Source organism: Phalacrocorax carbo, chromosome 1, assembly GCF_963921805.1.
Source record: "Phalacrocorax carbo chromosome 1, bPhaCar2.1, whole genome shotgun sequence".
Taxonomy (NCBI): domain Eukaryota; kingdom Metazoa; phylum Chordata; class Aves; order Suliformes; family Phalacrocoracidae; genus Phalacrocorax; species Phalacrocorax carbo.
In genome coordinates, this window is record NC_087513.1 from 105,686,296 (window position 1) to 105,705,636 (window position 19,341).

The 19,341-nt window shown below is 40.7% G+C and overlaps 1 protein-coding gene across 4 annotated transcripts in view; it reads left to right on the plus strand.

Moving 5' to 3' along the window:
- The first annotated feature begins 14,571 nt into the window (after positions 1-14,571).
- Positions 14,572-19,341, plus strand: part of ROBO1 (roundabout guidance receptor 1) — a 742,850-nt gene continuing 738,080 nt past the window's right edge. For 2 of the 4 annotated variants that reach the window (XM_064469719.1, XM_064469728.1), the window contains exon 1: positions 14,573-14,867. The gene's annotated coding sequence lies outside the window, so the exon portion shown is untranslated. Of the gene's footprint in view, positions 14,868-19,341 lie in introns of all 4 variants that reach the window. The other 2 variants (XM_064469750.1, XM_064469736.1) reach the window with 2 other exon arrangements.

Below are 19,341 nucleotides of genomic sequence, written 5' to 3' on the forward strand. Positions count from 1 at the left end.
CTTGTGCTTGGTGAGCTGGAATAAATCACACTTACTGATTCACTAGAATAATAGTTTCTATGAGCTCATTGACAGTAAAACATCTGCTGCCACAACACCTGGAATCCGTTCTTCACAAACACAAAAATGATGCAGCACAGTCAATACCATGGCAGCTTTCAAAAGAATTAATTGTGGAGAAAGACAAGAGCTCCATGCATTTAAAAGTTAGTAGTTCTTTCTAACTACATGATTAGCAGATAGTGAAAAATATACTTCCAAACAAAAAGTGTTTAACTGTAATGAAACACTGTATTCTGACAAACTGCTGCAAAATATGGTTTTGCTTTGATAAATTATTTCTAAAAAAAGTAACCCATTATGTCCTGTAAATAGCTTCTTCCAGTCTTCCCACTCTCCAAGTTTTCATAGCCACATTATGATAAGTGAAAATTATTTCATAATGGTGGAACGGATGTAGCCTTCTAGTGTTCTTATTTTTTTTCCTTCTGTTATTTCTTTGAAGCAGACATGGCTTTCTGTAATAATTTAACTTCTAAGATCGAAATAAACCCTCTCTAATAAATCTAGTAGGGTTTTTGAAGTATAATTTTAATATTTGTCTCATAGTAGACAGCATGCTATTCATTCCTTTAAATAAGCTTAAGCTGGCAATAAAAATCAAGGAAGAGAAACATAAATGGTGGTGTAATGCCTGAGGGAATATCAAGTTCAGTTGTGAAACAATAAAATGTATTTCCTTTGCAAGTCTGAGATTAAAGGCTTGTGGTTTTTGTACAATAGCCATGAGTAATGCATACACGTGACATTTTTTATTGCATTAAATTCTCCTCATGCATATCTCTTATTTTTTTCAAGATAATTCAGTCAATCAGCAAGGCAAAGACAACAGATCACATTGTTCTTAGTGTTAAACAGATAATCAATAGTCCAAGGCAATAAAATTAAATGTTTTGAGCTTTATTAAACTTTGGAGACTGCTGGTGAGTAGCTGGAAAATAAAACAACATTAAAAGTCAATTAGCATAACCATTATAGCAAAATATTTGCTTTTCATTCCACTACAATACTGAATTATAAAACAAAATAAGTGAGCCTGTAAACTCATTGTTACAGCCATGTGAGTATTATATATTCATTTAACTCCAATAAGAATAAAAATTTGTAATGCGAATGCAGACTGGGGCAATCTACATGAAAATCCAACAGAACCTTGGTCATATCAATGAACTGAAGAAAACAAAGCCCAACTCATTATGCAGCTTTGTTTCAGCTCTTCTTTCATGTTCCATAAATTCCTAGGTGATCAGAGGTTAGTATGTGCCATGCACTCGTGACCCACACAAGTTATTAAGGTATGTGAGTAGTCCATTAACATGTTTTAATTGAAACTACTCAATGTTTTGCAAGTAAACTATGTGATTAGGCGTTTTAATGCATTTAACCAAAATGTTTAACTCTGCAGGCTTGAGTCCTAAAGCCTGCAGATCTCAGATAACTCCCAGATACATCAGTTACATTTATTTTTATAGTTGTTTATTGAAAAGTGGTAAAATTGCTGAAGTGAGCAAGTCCTAATATTTTTAAGGCTAAAATTCAGTTTGAATTGAATCAGCTGGCGTTAACTTGTGCAAAAAAAACCAAAAAGCAAGAGCCAAAAACTGTTCCACTGTATATCCTTAAAGTATACACAACTACCTATTAATGCTTTCAGAAGTTCCAGTCTTCACAAGTTTATATCTAGTATCTGTAAACTCAACAACTGAAGCTTGAGTGACAAACATTAATCTGTTTTAGGCAAGATTAAATGTAAAGTTATTGTACTGAACATGCTTCTATATCTTCTTTGTGAATCTAGCTTTCAAAATGCCTGGCTCTTCAAGAGATACTTTTATCCGTATCCAGATACTGTGCAATGCTATGTAAATAATAATACCTATAATCCATAATCCACACCAAAAATAGCTGTAGAGCTCTCCAGGGAGTTCTCATGAAATGGTGGGTATAGGGGATGATACACCTTAGCTGTGATTCAACTCACTTTACAGCAGCTCCGTTAAAGCCTGTTCAGCATGAAGCCGCTGCTTTCTCATCCTAGAGCAAATGCCGTTGCTGAAAAATGGTGCACAATATTAACCTCCTCTCTCAAAACTGAAGCCAGCTTTTTTCCTAGATCCATTAAGCATTCCCTTTTACAGAAGAAAAATGACGTTTCAGATTGCAATTAGCATGAAGAAAATGTACGTTCCAAGGATTTGAGAACCTTAAAGACAGCCAAATTAGGTCTTTGTTCTACCAAGCAGAAGTACCAGCATTGATAACAGTGGTCTCTGGTTATGCATCAAAATGGGACACCTGTTCTTATAAAATTCACTTTAAAACTGTGAACACTTGACTTTCCATAAGGGTTTTCCCTCTTATGCCAAAATTTCTATTCAAATGGAGATTTCGAATCCTTTGAGATAGTTTCAACACATATCAAAAGTTGAAGTTCTGTTGTGGGCCTCCATTTAACAGTTAATTCAGGGATTTCCCAGTTGCTTTATTCATCAGTCTTTTCATCACCTCTAGCAACATCAACACATTAGGTAAGGTCAATCTGACGTTTGTAAAATGGGCAGATATGGTTTTCATTAAAGCACATTTACCTCAATGCTGAAAGCACTGTTAAAATTCAAATTAGAAAAGTTTTGAAAAAAGTTTTGGTAATTAAAATGTTAGAATTTGCAGTATTCCTACTGCTCTTTTGTAATAGTGAATATGCCAATCATTAATGTCAAGTTTCTTTAATTTTTTTAAAGTATTTTAGTTCAGCTGCTAGTTTTTGCATACAGGTTTAACTTCAAGAATAAGTGCTATTATAACAGGAGCAGTATTAGTTATATGTACTTTGTTTTAGTTGACCTCCCTGGTTTTGTGCAGAAGGGGGAGGGAAGTGGGCTAAAAGCAACTTTTCCTGGACTACTCAATGAGTAAATAGTAAACACTTACTTTGGCGTATTTATATGGACGGAAGTCTTAAATTCAGTGAGTGTGTAGAAACTATATCTGTATTACTTTAAAAATAAATATAAACTTTATTGATAAAATATTTCTATTGACACCTTTCTTGGAGGAAACTCCACTAATTCAAGTCTTCAGTCACAGTCCTTCTACAGCACAACAGAGTTCTTGAAAATAACCTACTCAGGCACTGCGGTGCTGTGCTTATTCCCCATTTACAGACTTGAAGCTCTGTCTCAGGACACAGAAAATCATTACTTTTCCTCCTCACATACAAAGTATTCACTCCAAAAGCCATCAATAGGATTAATATTTTCATTATTTGTTGTGTCTGTGGTTTTAAAAAGGAATCTTATTTGTATTTCAGATATTACCATGGGCTTCACATCACACTCCATTTTCTTCTTTGGTCTGGACATTATCACCACACACTAAGCTGCGTGGTGCAGTTGACATGCTGGAGGGAAGGGGTGCCATCCAGAGGGAACCTTGACAGCCTTGAGTGGTGGACCTGTGTGTACCTCATGAAGTTCAACAAGGTCAAGTACAAGGTACTGTACATGGGTTGGGCAATCCCAAGCACAAATACAGAGTGGCTGGAAAACGGATTGAGATCAGCCCTGGAGGAGGACGACTTGGGGGGTGTTGGTTGATGAGAAGCTCAATGTGACCTTGCAATCTGCACTTTCAGCCCAGAAAGCCAACTGTATCCTGGGCTGCATCAAAAGAAGCATGGCCAGCAGGTCAAGGGAGGCAATTCTGCCTCTCCACTCTGCTCTCATGAGACCCCCACCTTGAGTACTGCATTCAGCTCTGGGTCCCCAACATAAGAAGGACATAGACCTGTTGGAGTGAGTCCAGAGAGAGGCCACAAAGACAATCAGAGGGCTGGAACACCTTTCCTGTGGAGAATGGTTGAGAGAGTTGGGGTTGTTCAGCCTGGAGAAGAGAAGGCTCTGGGGAGACCTTATAGCAGCCTTCCAGTACCTGAAGGGGGTCTACAAGAAAGCTGGAGAGGGACTTTTTACAAGGGTAGGTAGTGATAGGACATGGGATAATGGCTTTAAACTGAATGAAGGTAGATGTAGATTCAATATAAGGAAGAAATTCTTCACTATAAGGGTGGTGAGGCACAGGAATAAGTTGCCCAGAGAAGTTGTGGATGCCCCATCCCTGGAAGTGTTCAAAGCCAGGTTGGATGGGGCTTTGAGCAACCTGGTCTAGTGGAAGGTGTCCCTGCCCATGGCAGGGGGGTTGGAACTAGATGATCTTTCAACCCCAAACCATTCTATGATTTCTTACTGTCTCAGCCTCTGGAGTGCTTGTTAGCACTCCTCAATATTAGGTTTTCCTACTGAGGCCCAGAGAGATCATGTTTGACTCCCACTAGTCATTATTCATTTCTTCAGTCCATGCTCTTTCTCTGCTTCAGTTTGACCTCTGAAAGCAGTCAGTCCAAGGGCCGGCCTGCCACAGCTCTCTTGCTTTCATACACCCATGTTTGCCTTTTTTTCTTTTTTAACCCCGTCTATTACTCACTGCTTGGGACGCTTACATGTCTTTCCTAGAAATCACGTGCTGCTTTTAGTCACTTTTTAAAAGCACCCTTAACATCTCCTCATATACAAGCTGGAGTCTCAGTTCTTGACTTCCAAGAGCTTCCTTCATCTTCCCACGTTGTTAAGTCTCTCTCCTAACACAGAGAAGCCATCAGTGGTATTAGCTGTCAGTAGGAAAAGCACGCTTCAGTCTTCTATAGTCTCAGGGCATAGACAGGTTTCTTGTGTCTCTTCACTGCAGAAAGAGCTGTGGATTTATTTAGCTCATGAACAGAAGGGGCAGACTGAACCCTTACTAATGAAAGGTCTACATGGGTGAAACGCACTTCACAGAAACAGAGAACGGAAGATGCTTTCAGTTACAAAATCTGTGTGGTTCTCAGTTTCAGACAAGCCTAACTTATATAGTTTTCCAGAAGCCTTCTAGGCAATTTGTCCCTTTGCCTTTGGGCCTCCTTACTACACTAGGCGACTGTTTTCAAGTTTCAGAAAGACTAAGGGTGGCAGTAAATGAAAGACAACAGAAAATTAGTCACTGATTATTCACTCAGATTCAGTTGCATCTCATTTTCATATTATTTGTCTTTTATTCTCACGAGAAGCAAAAAATGTGAGGTTCAAATGGAGCAAAATGTGGAAATGATAAATTTATATTTGTTTTCTAGAAACTACTATGAGATGAAGGAAGAAAAGAAGATATCAGAATAGGTGACTCTCTGGTGGTATTATTTGGGAAGATGCATTTGTTTCTTATCTTTTATAAAACCACTGCGACTTGTTATTCATGTTTTGCTCTTCCTCAGAAATAACTAGCCAGATAATCCTAATTATGAAGAAGAATTAGCAAAAACAATCATCATGATTCTACCAAAAATGAACCAGTAGCAATAGCTTCAAGTTTTAGCAAGCTGATAAAATAAATCTTCTGGACTCAACAAGCTAATATCTTCACATAACTAGAAGATGAGGAGGCTTGACATGGTATTTAATTGAAGAAGAGAAAACAGCAGTAGGAGAATAAACAGAGTAATGTAGAATAATTAAATAAATCTTTACTGAAAGCCAGCTCTATTTCAAAAATCAGTTGCTTCACTAAGAAATATGAGGAGGCCCCCTCCTCCCACACTAACACCCTCCTCAGGGCAGGCAACAGAAGAAACTCTCCCACCTTGATGAGTCTACCCTTGCCAAACTGCTACTGACCTGTTGGGAGAGCTGAACTGCCTTTCATGCCACTCCAGGCCACATTCCTCTTCTCTTACTCCTCCCTGCTTCACCACCTGCAACAATTAGATGCTCTTTTCACACTGTTCGCTCTGGTTAATGGCTGCAGCTCTGCCAAGGGCTTGTTTTCCCTATCAAGAGCACATACGCGAGTCTCCCAAATCCAAAGATATCTCTGACAGTCTTTTTGGTACTCTTTCGCAGCCTGCATGCCACTGCCTCTACAACTAACTATATCACTTAGACAGAGCTAGCTGGCCCAGGCATGATTACACTTATATGGTTTTCTCCATACAAAGAGCATAAAAAATAGAAATTATTAGAGCACATATGTGAAAAGACATGAAATGGAAATTTCAGCCGTCATTCATATTTTTCTTTCCAGATGTCAAAAGAATGCCCTTTTTTTTCCCTCTGCAGTTTTCATATTGCAAATACCTATTAAGAAATAATGATTAAATAAACAACAAATATAGGCTTTTTGAAGTAACCTTAAATGACACTTGCATGCATAAGTTCTAGGGTTTGTTTCTATTGGTCTGTCACTGAAAAAAATGTCTTCTGCTCCACATTTCCACCACAAAAAATTCTGGAGGAAAGATACACAAGAAATCTCTTTTCTTCTTTTAGACTTCTTCCTAAAATTGGAAGATCCTTTGAGAACATGCTCTACAACCCCACACAGACAGACACGTACTTCTCCATGGAGGCCAAATGAAGTCTAGGATGTCTTTCCATAAGTATTAATTATTATCCAATATACCAAATACAACATCCAATAATATTTAATACTTCAGCAGCACTCATGTGCACCAAGCACAGTCCAAATGTTCATTCACATTTATAATTATCAGTATCAAAACCAAAGAGAAACAGAAAAGAACATAAATTCTTCTAACACAATCAGCTGAAATAGATACTGAGCCTGTTTACTGATTTCAGGTTTTGGTAACCTTAACTGAAAAAAAAAAAGTATATTCTTGAGACTCCTTTAATAAAAAGCTGACATGGACCTAACCTGCCAGACGAAATTTTAAAATCATTTGGCTAATGTAGAAAACATAGCCAAAAATACAATACTGAGCTTTGAAGAACCATCATACATGTTTGTGATGCTCCCTGGAGGTCTTTGCAACCACAGCACTGCAAATACGTTTTTCCCCTGCCACTGAAACAAACAAAGAACAACCAAAAAGAAAAAATGCATTTCAGTGGTTCAGTGTAAGATTGTTTAGATGAAATCACCAAGTCTGATGATATTCAAGAAGCACTTGGACAATGCCTTCAGAGATATGGTGTAAATTTGGGGATGTCCTGTGCAGGGACAGGAGTTGGACTTGATGATCCTTGTGGGTCCCTTCCGACTCAGGACATTCTACGATTCTATGAAATTTAAGGTCACAGTGTAAGAATGGTTTGGCTGATGCCCAAACCGTGCCAGTTTGCTTTAAAGGTGTTTCAGTGAGACTTTTTGAAAGACAGGGGTGGTTATTTTCCCTCCTGGCACAGCACTTCAAACCATCTTCAGAAGAATTTCAACTCATAATTTTTTTAAAAGTAAACCAACATGATTCTCGGCTTTGAAATTTCCTCATCAGTTTAGTGTAAAGAAGATTTAATGTTTTCTAGAACACCACTTTCTCCAAGGTTCTTCATAGGTACAAGTCAGGGATGAAAATCCAGGAAGCATTACAAAATAAAATGAAATGCCCTCACCAATTTCTTCACAAGAAAAGTTAAGTCTCAAAATCTAAGTGATCAGTGTAACAATCAGACAATATTACAGAATAAGTCTTAGACATCAAAAGCAAAGGAAAAAAATTCTTAGATTCACACATGGTATAATTTACAAGTAGTCACTTTATACAAACTCTTTACAAACGTAGAATTGCTCCCTGTGAAACCTTTGTTAAATGATTTTTGCAGAATAGTCATAAATATTTCCATTTAAGAAGGCTCTTTCAGTTCTTTGTTAGTTCCTATTTCACCGCCTAACAAGCCTAGTTCCTGGGAAGTCCTTCCAGATGTTATATTGTTCATTTTCATTCCGTAAAATATATTTATAGTCCAGTTAAACATCTTAATTTCTTTCCCTGTCCTTTTTGTTTCCAGTTTATATCCTTGCCTCCCCCATTTACATAGGGCTTATATGCCTCAGAAATACCTTACATAATGACACACATTTCTGAGTTTAATGGAACTCTTTTACCATAAACTAAATTGAACTAGTTTAGCTAGGTTAACTTCACCTTCTAACCAGAATGAGATTTTCCTTTCGTGCACAAACTAGTAACAGATTCACTCCCCAAAGCTTACAGATTCAACAAACCCCTGTGCACTTCAGTAACAAAAAAGAAAAAAAAAAAAGGCTCCTAATCAGCTTATATTATGCGTGTACTTACCTGGACATATTCTCAGCTACAACACTCCTTCCACAAAAACTTTCCCCCATTCCTCTGCCCATCCCTCCTATCTCTTCCCTCTCATAGGTGTCGCTCAAGGTTTCCCTAACAAAAAGGAAACACCTGCATGCATTGGCAGTGACTTAATTGGCATCTCCTATCAGTGATTCATCTCAGGAGTCTGATTAAGAAAAGGCAGATCTTTTACTATCTTCTAGCTCTTGCTTTATTCTTCCTGTATGTTATATGGTGCAGCTAATAATAAATTCCAGGTTTTTAAAGAACAATAGTGCCCCTTAAAGCTAGCTCCCCACAAACAACCTCCCATCCACACCTGCCTTTCCTATTGGCTATGATAATTTCCTCCTGCCTGTTAAAGCAAAGGAGAGTATTTGCTCTTTAAACACCTTTCTCCCCTCTGATGTGTACAGACCCTGGAGCTAATAAAAATTATTTTCCATTCAAAAAATGTTTTCAGTACATAAGAAATATACAAGCCATGATGAAGCATAGCTGAGAAACCAGGACCGAAATGATGCAGAAGCATTACAGCTGTACTAGGGAGACACAAAGATAGTGTTTCTGAATTTAAGCATTCAATTAATATTTTTGCTTTCCTAGCATTCAACTGTTCAATAGAAAGTTAGAGTTTCCCTAAAAAAGATCTACTCTTTCTTTTAGTTAAATACTCAATTCCCTCCCCAAAATATTATCTTAACAAAATATTATTGACCAACAGCAAGATACATACGTTGTTGGAGAACTAGCTTCTCTCTTTATCATAGTTTTAATGAAAAACTCTCTGTTCTTCTTCTATCTGAACAATAAAGGTATGAAACAAGATAGGACTTTATTTTCTACCCAGCAGTAAACTTGCTGACATAACTCCTCTGTATTATAGCCCCTTAATGAGTCCACACAATACTAACTTCACCAACTTTTTCATGTGTTGTATTGAGTTCTTGACACAACCTCTTTTGCCATACACACTTAGAGGCCTTTCAGATATGATGAAATGTGGCTGGGATGAGTCATCCTTTACAAATCTTTGATTAACAGGGTGTATGAGTGCAAACATCACAGCCTGCTTACTGGCAGCTAGCGTTGTCCCAAGACTCACGTACCCAAATGGATCTTAGCAAGCATAAAAATAACAGGGAAAATAGCTAGAGTTGCCACCCTTTTTGTATCCTCTACTGCTCCAGCAAGAACACAGGTTGAGCTGAAGGATCATGCTCACTTGTCCGCAGTGGCAGCAGGAGGTTTGTACGCTCCTGTAGAGGATTGAGTGACTAGAAATTAGGTATCAAGAGCTCCGAGTCTAACTGCACTAGCCACTCCCTGCCCTCAGGGGAACCTAGTCCTGAGGTTCAGAGGTCCACAACAGTTCACATCCTTATGTACACCTGAAGCCCTGTACCGTTATAGTGAATATTGTTATGTTTTCTATACTGTTTCGGTTTATATTAAAACCAGTGTTATCTACATCCCGTAAGAAATATTTGTACCGTTCTAGCTTCATATTTCAACTTGCATTAGTATATTTTAAATTGGTCTCCAACAATTGTCAAGTTTTCCTCCAATATTGGAAGCTGGACTTTTTTCATTTTTCAAAGTGAATGTTTCATGATACGTTTCAAATGAAAATGCAAGTTGTCGTGTTGGTGTAGCTGTTATGGTCTATGAATGTAAGTCAGATAAACTGACTCAAAGAACTCATACGGTCATCAGTGTCAGCTTCCCACTTCCCAGCTGTGTCAGTTGGTCTAGTTAAAGATATTCTGTCTTCATATGTTGACTTGCTTAAGACCAAAGTGATATAATCTAGAACTGATATCTTCCATAGATTTAATTTTTTTAGGCATGCTTTTTAACTTTTGGTAGAAGCTCCATCAACAATATTTTCACAATGACCTTTTAGTTTTCTTTAACGGAAGGAAAAAGAATGCAGAAAATTAATTACTTCAGTGTCTGAATCAATTTTTTTCAATCTTCACTTTCCTTTTCATTTGCTAATAGGAAAAGTTTCTCGCTGGCACTTTGCTTCACTCTGGTAAACACTTTTGAAGTTCTTTTTACCTCCTATACCCTTTGGATAGCACTAACTTATTTAGCTTTTTCCTGACGCTATCTTTTCCCTGCAGCCCTCACTAAGTGGATATGTGATGGTTTCCCATTTTTCACAATTTCCTCAAGCTCACTTTAACCTTCAGTTTATGTGCATGCACCACTACAGCACATGGGTTAGTCTTTGGGTTTTATATCTAGTTAGTTAGTTATTATTAAGCTCTGAAAAAAAACCCTAAACATATACTATATAGAATGACCATCCAATGTGAAGGTCACCAATTCCACCATACATTTAAAAAGATAATACTAGAGAACTACAGTAGAAAACACAAAAATTGTGACTCTGTCCTTCGCATTCAAAAAGCAGGAACAGAGAGCCATCATTCTCTCACAACGTAGAAATCCCATTTTCCTGTGCTTCAAGTCTGCACGTCTTTGGCCCTGCTGCAATTTGTTAATCCAGGAGCAAAAAGAAGAACACAGATCCTGAAATCGTGGACTTTGGTCCCGCGCCATCTCAAAGCATAAACAGACAAGCCCCACTGACAGATGTATCAGACCTGGTTTCAGGTCTTCCATATAAACAACTCCGTAACCAAAGCAGTGGCATCTGAAGGGGATTTGAGCTCCTATGTATGTTCATGGAGCTAACTGTCCCCCCCTGGTTAACTACATTTCCTCAGCCTCCTCACAACTGAGTCCCAGCCAAAATGCTTTCCTCTCTCTCAGTTGCATCACAGATATTCTTAAACACAAATATGAGTGTACTGTATGAAGGGGCAAAGCAATGTTACCAGCCTACTGACAGTACCTCATCCCCTTTATTAACTGCAAGCCCAATAACAGCATCTGAAAAGAAAAAAAAAAAAAAAAGAAAATGGTCACAGCTGAGAGCCAGCAGAGTTGTGGTCTGCAACTATTCCTACCTGTTGACAACAGCTGTTAATCAGACTGAAACCATCTTGGGCTTTAGAATAAAATGACTGCATGGAGGGCTAAGTACATGACTGCATAAGGGAGAGGTGTGCAGAATGACTGTTCCTTTTCAACTATACCCCTTCATACACCACAACAAAGATAACTGGTAGCTTAAGTTGCATGAAATCATTATTTAATCCTACCTGTGTCTTACATCTCTATTATAAGGAAGATTGTTATTCTTTCTTATTGTCTACTTTTATTTATAGAGTGTTTCTGTTCAATGTAGTGTTTTTGTATATATGTAGTTTTGTATTGTTTTTCTTCTGATCCTTTTTGAAGTCTCATTTCAGTCTTTCTTAATTTTCTTTTTTCCACACCCATTGTTTCCTTCCTACATTTTCTGACTAGATTTTATTTCATACAAACATATATGTTACCACTTACCTTCCTATACAAGAATGCATGCTTTACTGATTTCTAGGTATAAAATTGTAGTGCTGATACATGACAGTGACTGTTTGCTCTACTACCACCCTAAGATCTCCTGTGTCCACATGAACTCCAGTTGGTGGCCGTCATTTTCCAAAGGCAAGTTGGAAACCAACATGTGTCATAACATACACTGACCTTGGAAACTATTGCAAGGGGAAAATACTCCAAAATTTGACTGGTAAGTATGTAAAACAAGATGATTCTTAGACATCTAGAAAATATTGGAATGTATTACATCAGCAATCTCAGCATTTGTTCGCTGTTTACCCACTTCACGCATTATTGTGATTACGTATCAGTGATATTTACTTGTATGCTACAGACAAATAGCTAAACACATTATATACAGCCTTACTTACATTATGCAATGCACTATATATGTATTAGGCATAAAAGCATACAAATAAGTAACATATATGAATACAGATATTGTTATACTTCAGAGCGCTTTGGTTAGTGTAATGTTTTATTTATTTGCTTGTCCTCCATCAAGCTATTAGCCAGACTGATAACTGATCAAGCAATTGCATTTTAATTGTGGTAATAGAGCAGCTTTGGGATTTATTCCTCTTTGTTTTGTTTCACTACAAAGCAATCATCTTTGCTCAGATGTTTAACCACCCACCCAATTTATCTATTAAAACAGTTTCACAGTCATATTTCATTAATCTCTGCAGGCTCTACAATGGGCATGGCAATTTCTCTCCTACACGGGGTAATTTCTTAATTGCAATGGTGTTGGTTATTGCCTCCTTAATTTTCACTTATACTAATCTACTCTTTTTATTAAATTTGTAGGTGATACCAATGATTTTATATTATTTTGTTAAATACAATAGGCCTGAGCCTGTTATCTTTTAAACTGATGTTAATCAGGAATCTCCTTAAGGTTATGATTGCAAGTGGAAGGCCCATGGAAGTAATAAGCTACAAGAGGTGAGAGGTATATCCTGAACTCTCAGGTAAGCAGAACTTGTCCTAAGTAGACCTAAAGGGAAACAAGAATGAAACAGTAAAACAAAACTTGGTCTAAACTGCAAACAACTACAGTATCTTCCTTTACGACTTGTATTTAGTAGCGCAATAGTCACCTGTTTTGGAAGTAACATAGCCGAAACTTAACTGTCTTCTATTTAAAAAGAAAAAAAATGTGCCTGTGTAACTACAGTGATAACTGAAGAGTGTATTCGCAGAAGACTGTTATTTATTGTCCTAGTATATCTCCTCTGACAACAGAAATGCTACTGGTTTGGGATATACTTGTTATCTAAGGGATAAAATACCCAAACCAATGCAGCAACAGAATTCAAAGAACAGAGTTAGAACCTTCTTCCAAGATGCAAGGCCTTGAAGATGCAAGTCATAAGGCAGGCCTGAAATGCAGAACTTCAAGACCTGATGGTGAACTCATACTGTAGTATTTCTCTTGTCAGAAGATATTGATGCACAAAAATTGTGCATTAAATCACGATTTCAACTCAACAATCAATCAAAAATCGTAACAACCTGATTCTCTCCTGCCCTGTCGGTTGCTTTCCTCCAAGGCGCGCAGAGTATTTCCTTCAGAGAATGATCCATCTGCTACTTGATTCTCAGAGTGCAAGAGTTGTTTAAGCACTCTGTTTTCCTCCATGTTTTGTTTTAAACTTACTTTGTCTCTTTCTACCTATATACCTGGTGAAATAATGGGGTGGTGGCGAGTAACCTTGTGCTGTACGTGTGACTTTTCAATAATATTTGTAAAAATGAATTTCTAATATTGCCTATATTTACGTTGATATCTCTCAACTAGAGTGTAAGGACCTTGCCTTATCAGCAATACCCTACGCACAGGACCTCTTGAACAATGTCCCCTTGTCACAGATTTCCACCCTCCCGTGTAGGGCAAGTGGGCGTGTTTAGACCTTTAACTACGTCATGCATTGCAATATATTGCAGACGTTATTTTCAGGTAATCTTCACACACTGTTTAAAAGACTTCATTAAATACTTACGATTTTAAGCCTATTAATGTTTGTTATCTAGACGTATGCTTAGTATGTAATGTATATTATCTACAAGACAGTAATGGCAGTTTAGCTACGTGTGATACCCTTGTGTATATATGTAAGTGCTTACATTGTTCTCAGTTATGTTGACCTACGTCGTCATTACCTCACATATACTCTACATTTAGCAGCCAATACACAAATGCTGCACGTTTTTTGTTCTTTTCACTGCCTGAATTTTCAAATGGGATATTTTCTTTCAGTCCGATCATTTCCTACATCCAATGAGGACTATAACTGAAATATCGCAAACCGGCTGTCTTTGCATTCCATAATGGAGAAAACTCGCCCTGATGATTTACTTTTTCTCTTTTGATTGGGAATAAGTTGCTTAATTTTTAAGAATGTTTGCAGAAAGGAGCAGATGTGCCCTCGGAAAGGAATAACTTGAGAAAGAAAAAGCATAGGTAAGTGGAATTTAGTGACTGATTGATTACTGAAGTAACTACACAGTTATTAGGGAACGTGATGGATAATTTGGGCGGTGGGGGGGTGGAAGCAAGCTGTAGACAAATGAAGCCCTGTTTTTTAAAAACCAGACCCGTTCCCCATACCAGACTGCACAATAGCCCTGCAGGAGCAGCTATGGAAGGGGAGCTTGCATGACATCCGTTTGTAACGTGGCTTTCTCCCGCTTAAACACTGCAACACGTATTACAATACCCGAGGTAACGAATCAATTAAGGGGACCCGGCCCCCGCGCCCCCCCCGCCCCCAGCCCGTGCCCTCTCCGGAGCCGCCGCGCGGCTCGCCAGCTCCCCGGCGCCGGAGCAGTAGGACCCGGCGGCCCCGCGCAGCCACCAATAGCCGCCGCTACTGGGATCTATTTGTATGCAATGCCTCCCGCTCTGCGCCCTAGGAGTAACGCAGATAACGGGTCTGAGAGAATTCTCTTCTGAAGAAGGATTTGATTTTTTTTTTTTTTCCCACCCCCCACCCCCCTCCCAGGGTCCTGATACCGGGGAAGAAATCCGGTCTCATCCCCCTTTCATTCAAAACTCTCCTGAACAGCTTGTCGCCTTCGGCGCGCTCCCTCTCTCTCTGCATACAGACACCTCGACGCGTTCTCGCTCTGCGCAAGGAAAGTTGCAAAGGACTGCCTGCATGACGGAACCGCTAGTTTGCTGAGAGCCGTCTGATCTCGGAGGGTGAGTCCCCCAACTAGCCGCGAAGTAGCGGCCGGTGCGGGGCCGCTCCCCGCTCCGCCGGCCCCGGGCACCGGCTCCCAGCGCCGCAACAGTTCCCCGGCGGGGCCGGGAGGGGTCACGGCGGGAAGGAGAGGGGGATGCCCGCGGGGTTCCGGGGGGGTGGGGGAAGGGGGGGGGGGGCGGTCCAACAAGTTTCCCCGCAGGTAGCGGAGGCGTGCTTATTGTCTGTGAAGTTGCCGGCGGTTTCCCCGGGACGGCGCCCCCCCGCTTTATTGCCGCCCTTTGGCTCCTCGGTCCTTCTTAACAAAGAAGTTTTAGCGCTTGTGCCCGCCGGCCCCGGGGGAACGGCGGGGTGCGCAGGCACAGCGAGGTGGGGCGGGGGGGGGGGGGGGATCCCCGCCGCAACTTCTGGCGGGGCGGTCCCGGCAGCCCGCCGGCCCCGGCTGGGGAGAGAAGCTCCGGCTTTGTTTTCGCCGCGCTTGCGATAACCTTTTCCCTTCCCGCGGGAAGGGTGCCGCCGCCGGGAGCGGCTCTGCCGGGGGATGGAGCGCCCTCCTCTACCCCGCCGGCCCCCGATCCCGGGCGGGCCGGGGCCGGAGTTCAGCGGGAGCGGGGGGGATAGATAGATATCCGTGTATGTATGTGTGTATACGTATAGGTGCGTAAATAGCTTCAGAAATGGAAAGCGGCAGCACGGGAGGAGGGCTGTGGTAGCGCACCCGCCAGCACCCGGCTGCGCCGCCCGGGGTGGGGGGGGCGGTGGGGTGGGGTGGGGCGCAGCCGGCGGGTGTGCGGCGCCTCCCCGCACAATGGAGCCCCCCGGCGCTGCCGGGGGGGGGGTGGGGAGGGAGGAGGAGGAGGAGGAGGGAGGTCTCCGGCCCCGCTGCAGCAGCTGCTCCTGCTGCTGCAGTGCCGCAAACCCGCGCCGCCCCCGCCCCGCGGGGCAGCGCCCCCGCGGAGGATGCGCGGGAGGGTGCGTTGCCGTGGGCCGGGCCGGCCACCGGGGGGGTTCCGCAGCCCCACGCAAGGCACGGCCCGCCGCCACCGCCGGCGGCTGTGGGGGGACCCGGCGCCCCCCGCCCCGGGGTCGCGGGCGGCGCTGAGGGCGGCGCGGCTGCGTGGCGGGGCGGGAGGCTCCGCTCGGCCCCCTGGCTGATGCCACGCCGGAGGGTTAACGGCAAGGGGCTCTTTCTGTGCAGGGTGGGCTGCAGAAGTGTTGCCGCACCTGAGTGTGAAGCTATTTAAAAAAAGAAAAGTGGAATGCGAAGGGAGAAATGCGAAAAGGTGACATCCGTGAAAATTAGGATGCTAACAAGTTTACCTTCAACGCTATCAGTATCCGTATTTTTTGTAAAGTGTTGTAGGTTGTTTTTTCCCTTCGTGTTCACTGGGACACGTTAAGGTTAATTAATGACCAGTGACTCAAAAATGGATTTAAATGGGTTAAGATGTTTTGCATTTTAATTTGCTCGTATTTCATATTTTAGTTACGGAAACGAAATCTTTAGAGTTACTAATTATTTTGAGTACACTGAAGAACTTTAGAGGCATTTTTGGGGGAGAGAAAAACATGGTTAGTGACATACCTGTCTTTCACAGATGTGTGGACAGGAGGGACAGTTCTCTAATCCTAGACCGTTGTGCCATAGATGCGTGTTGAGGTTCAACTGATAGGCAAGATCTGGCATTTGAGAAGGCTTCTTATTCAACTGGAGTTCATACTCTTCATTAATGAGAAAAGCCTTTGTTGGATGCAGTTTGTACACAAAACAGCTTAAAATATCCTGTTACATTATGGAGTAATAAGGCTAATCTTCAAACATAGTGTCTGACTTTTTTTTTTCCCTATGTGCTGCTTCTCTTCATTCATTTTTTTATTTGGCTGCATGTATATTTTCTGCTTACATCCCACACTGCTGCAAATTCCAGGGGCATTACACGGGTGTAAACAGGCTCTAAGAATGGGGAAAGAGACCTAGCTTTTGGTGATCAGGGACAGGGAAGACAGGCAGACAGCTACTAAAATGATTCTAGTGCTTCTCAGAGTAGTTCATTACTTTTTCAGTCTTTCAGCAAACACCGCCAAACTTCCTCAAATTGTATAGCGATTGTGTCCCAAGCCCCTACAATAACAGATTCCTGCAAGCATTTTTTGGTACCATGACTGACGCTTGCCCAGAAGCTGCACTGATTTCCATAAGAATTCTCATAAAAACAAAGGATGCCATTGTGGCGATGTGAAACAGCTTAGTTGGTGTTGACTGACTTTTTAGTCAGTCAGAGGAAATTGCAATCCTTACCTATTGCTTTCCTTGGTAATATTGAATCCTCAATATTGACTATCGACCAGTTGAGTATTGGAGAAATGAGGACAACTCGACCAATTTTGAATGAAGCTATTTTCAGGTGTCTTCACCAAGGCATAAATAAAAGGTTTATTAGATGTAATCTCCCAGTAGGCTTTTAAAGAGAACTAAATTCTTAACAAGAGGGAAGGATATTAGTGTTCTGTTGCTTTCCTTTGTTCATGAGATTTCATCTATTCCTGGGTTTTATCTTTATTTAATTATTTATTTATTTATTTACTTTGTGGACTTTCCATATTGTCTTTTGCTGTAACTGGATTTGGGCCACAATAAGCAACACAATCCACATGGACATGATACATACAAAATATTTCCTTCAAGTAACTTTTCAAGGCCTATGTGCACATCTGAACTTCAGCCTAAGCATTAGAGGCAAGTGTGTTAGCCACAGAGGACTCAAACTTTTTTTGCAGAAACCATAGAAAATTTCAATGTATACGCATGAGCAAATGCAATATACTTTCCTCATGTGTAAAGTATATTAAATACAACTTAGAGAAGTCTTTCTTGTTTTGTCTGGGTTTCCCTGGCTTGTTTGTTGTGGCATATGGCTAGGTGTAAATTTAGCAAACTTGTATAGTTCAACAGGTAAGTCTGGGTTTTGTGGGGGGTTTTTTTGGTTTTTGTTTTTTTTTTTTTTAAAGGGGGCATGGAAGAAGGGAGGGATTTATATTTTCTTTACCTTTTACGTGAGAGGAATTCCATGTGCTGTGATCCTTCTGGGGTAGAATCAGCTGTCAAGCAAAGGAGTTCTTAGGTCAAAACATGAAAGTGACTGGGAAACTGTGGGGGTGTTTTTGTTTGCCCAAATTTTGCACTTCTCCTTTTAAGTGTGTTCTATGTCCTGAGAAACATCTAGTGATGTCATGTTGCTTTGCTTAGAGCCAGACCTGGACTCCCAGGTAGCAGGTGACAAGTTATATGTGTAATGTGTTAATCCAACAGCAGCTACAAACCTGTGTTTGTGAAAGAACGAGATGAAGTAGTAAACAAAGTGGGCTTAAGCTTTACTTTTCCCACCGGTATATCTTTTCTAGGTAGCCTTGTCTGTGGCTTAAAATGAAAATTCTCCTATTTTTTAACATACATAGTACATGTCCTTGTACAACCATGTTTCTGGATGTCCTTGTTACTTTCCTAGCTACGTCTTTGATAGCAATCAAGATCAAGGAAAATACTAGAATAACTGCAGAACAAGAGTAATTTTTCTTGCTAACATTATTTGTGAACACTTTATTTTTACATGTATTAGTCGAGCCCTATGGAATTACAGGTTCAGCACTTGGTTATAGGTTCAGGAGGAGCTTGTGGTCTAATGGTTTTTCCATCTTTTTCTGTGTTCCATAATACTATAATTCAACCAATTTGGGTGTGTTTGTGCACATATTTGCCTGTATTGTAGGAAAAAATGGCTTCTTCAAGAAAAGCTTAGATAATTTCAAATTTCTAGGCTCATCAAAGTGATACATCACACAACAGAAATATGAAGAGAAATATTGTGTGTCCTCCTCTGCAGTTATAACATGGTAGCCTTAAAAAAAAAAAAAAGCTGTAGAAAGGACAGAGAAAATTAATAACCCTATAACCCTTGAAAGAGTCATAAGGCAATTATACACACCTTGAGCATGTAAATTAAAAATGCAGCAGCACCATAAGGTTTCAGAAGACTCAAGTAATCCTTACCCAGCACACAGGGGGGCATAATGAAATATTTCCTCCAATCTACAAGAGGCTTAACAGATATCCTGTGTTTCACCTGTAATATTCTGTCTAAATTGCTCAGTCCATAAATCTTTCGTTTCCTGTCCATCTTCTAATCATCAGTTCTCTCTCACCACCATCAATTTATGGTCTGCCAAACACATCAGTCCTTTGCCTCAATTAAGTCTCTCTGTTCTCCAAACTTCTGCACTCATTAACCTGTCCTTGTCCATCTTAAGGTCCAAGTGTGTACCATCCTCATGCCTTCCCTGGTCATCTCTGCATAACTTCCATAACTGTAACTGGAAACACTTCTGTTTTCAGTCCTGCATCATCTGTCTTTCCTTAGCCATTTCCAGGTCTGTGCTCCAGGTCTGCCAAGTCATGAGAATTTCTCACATTTTCAT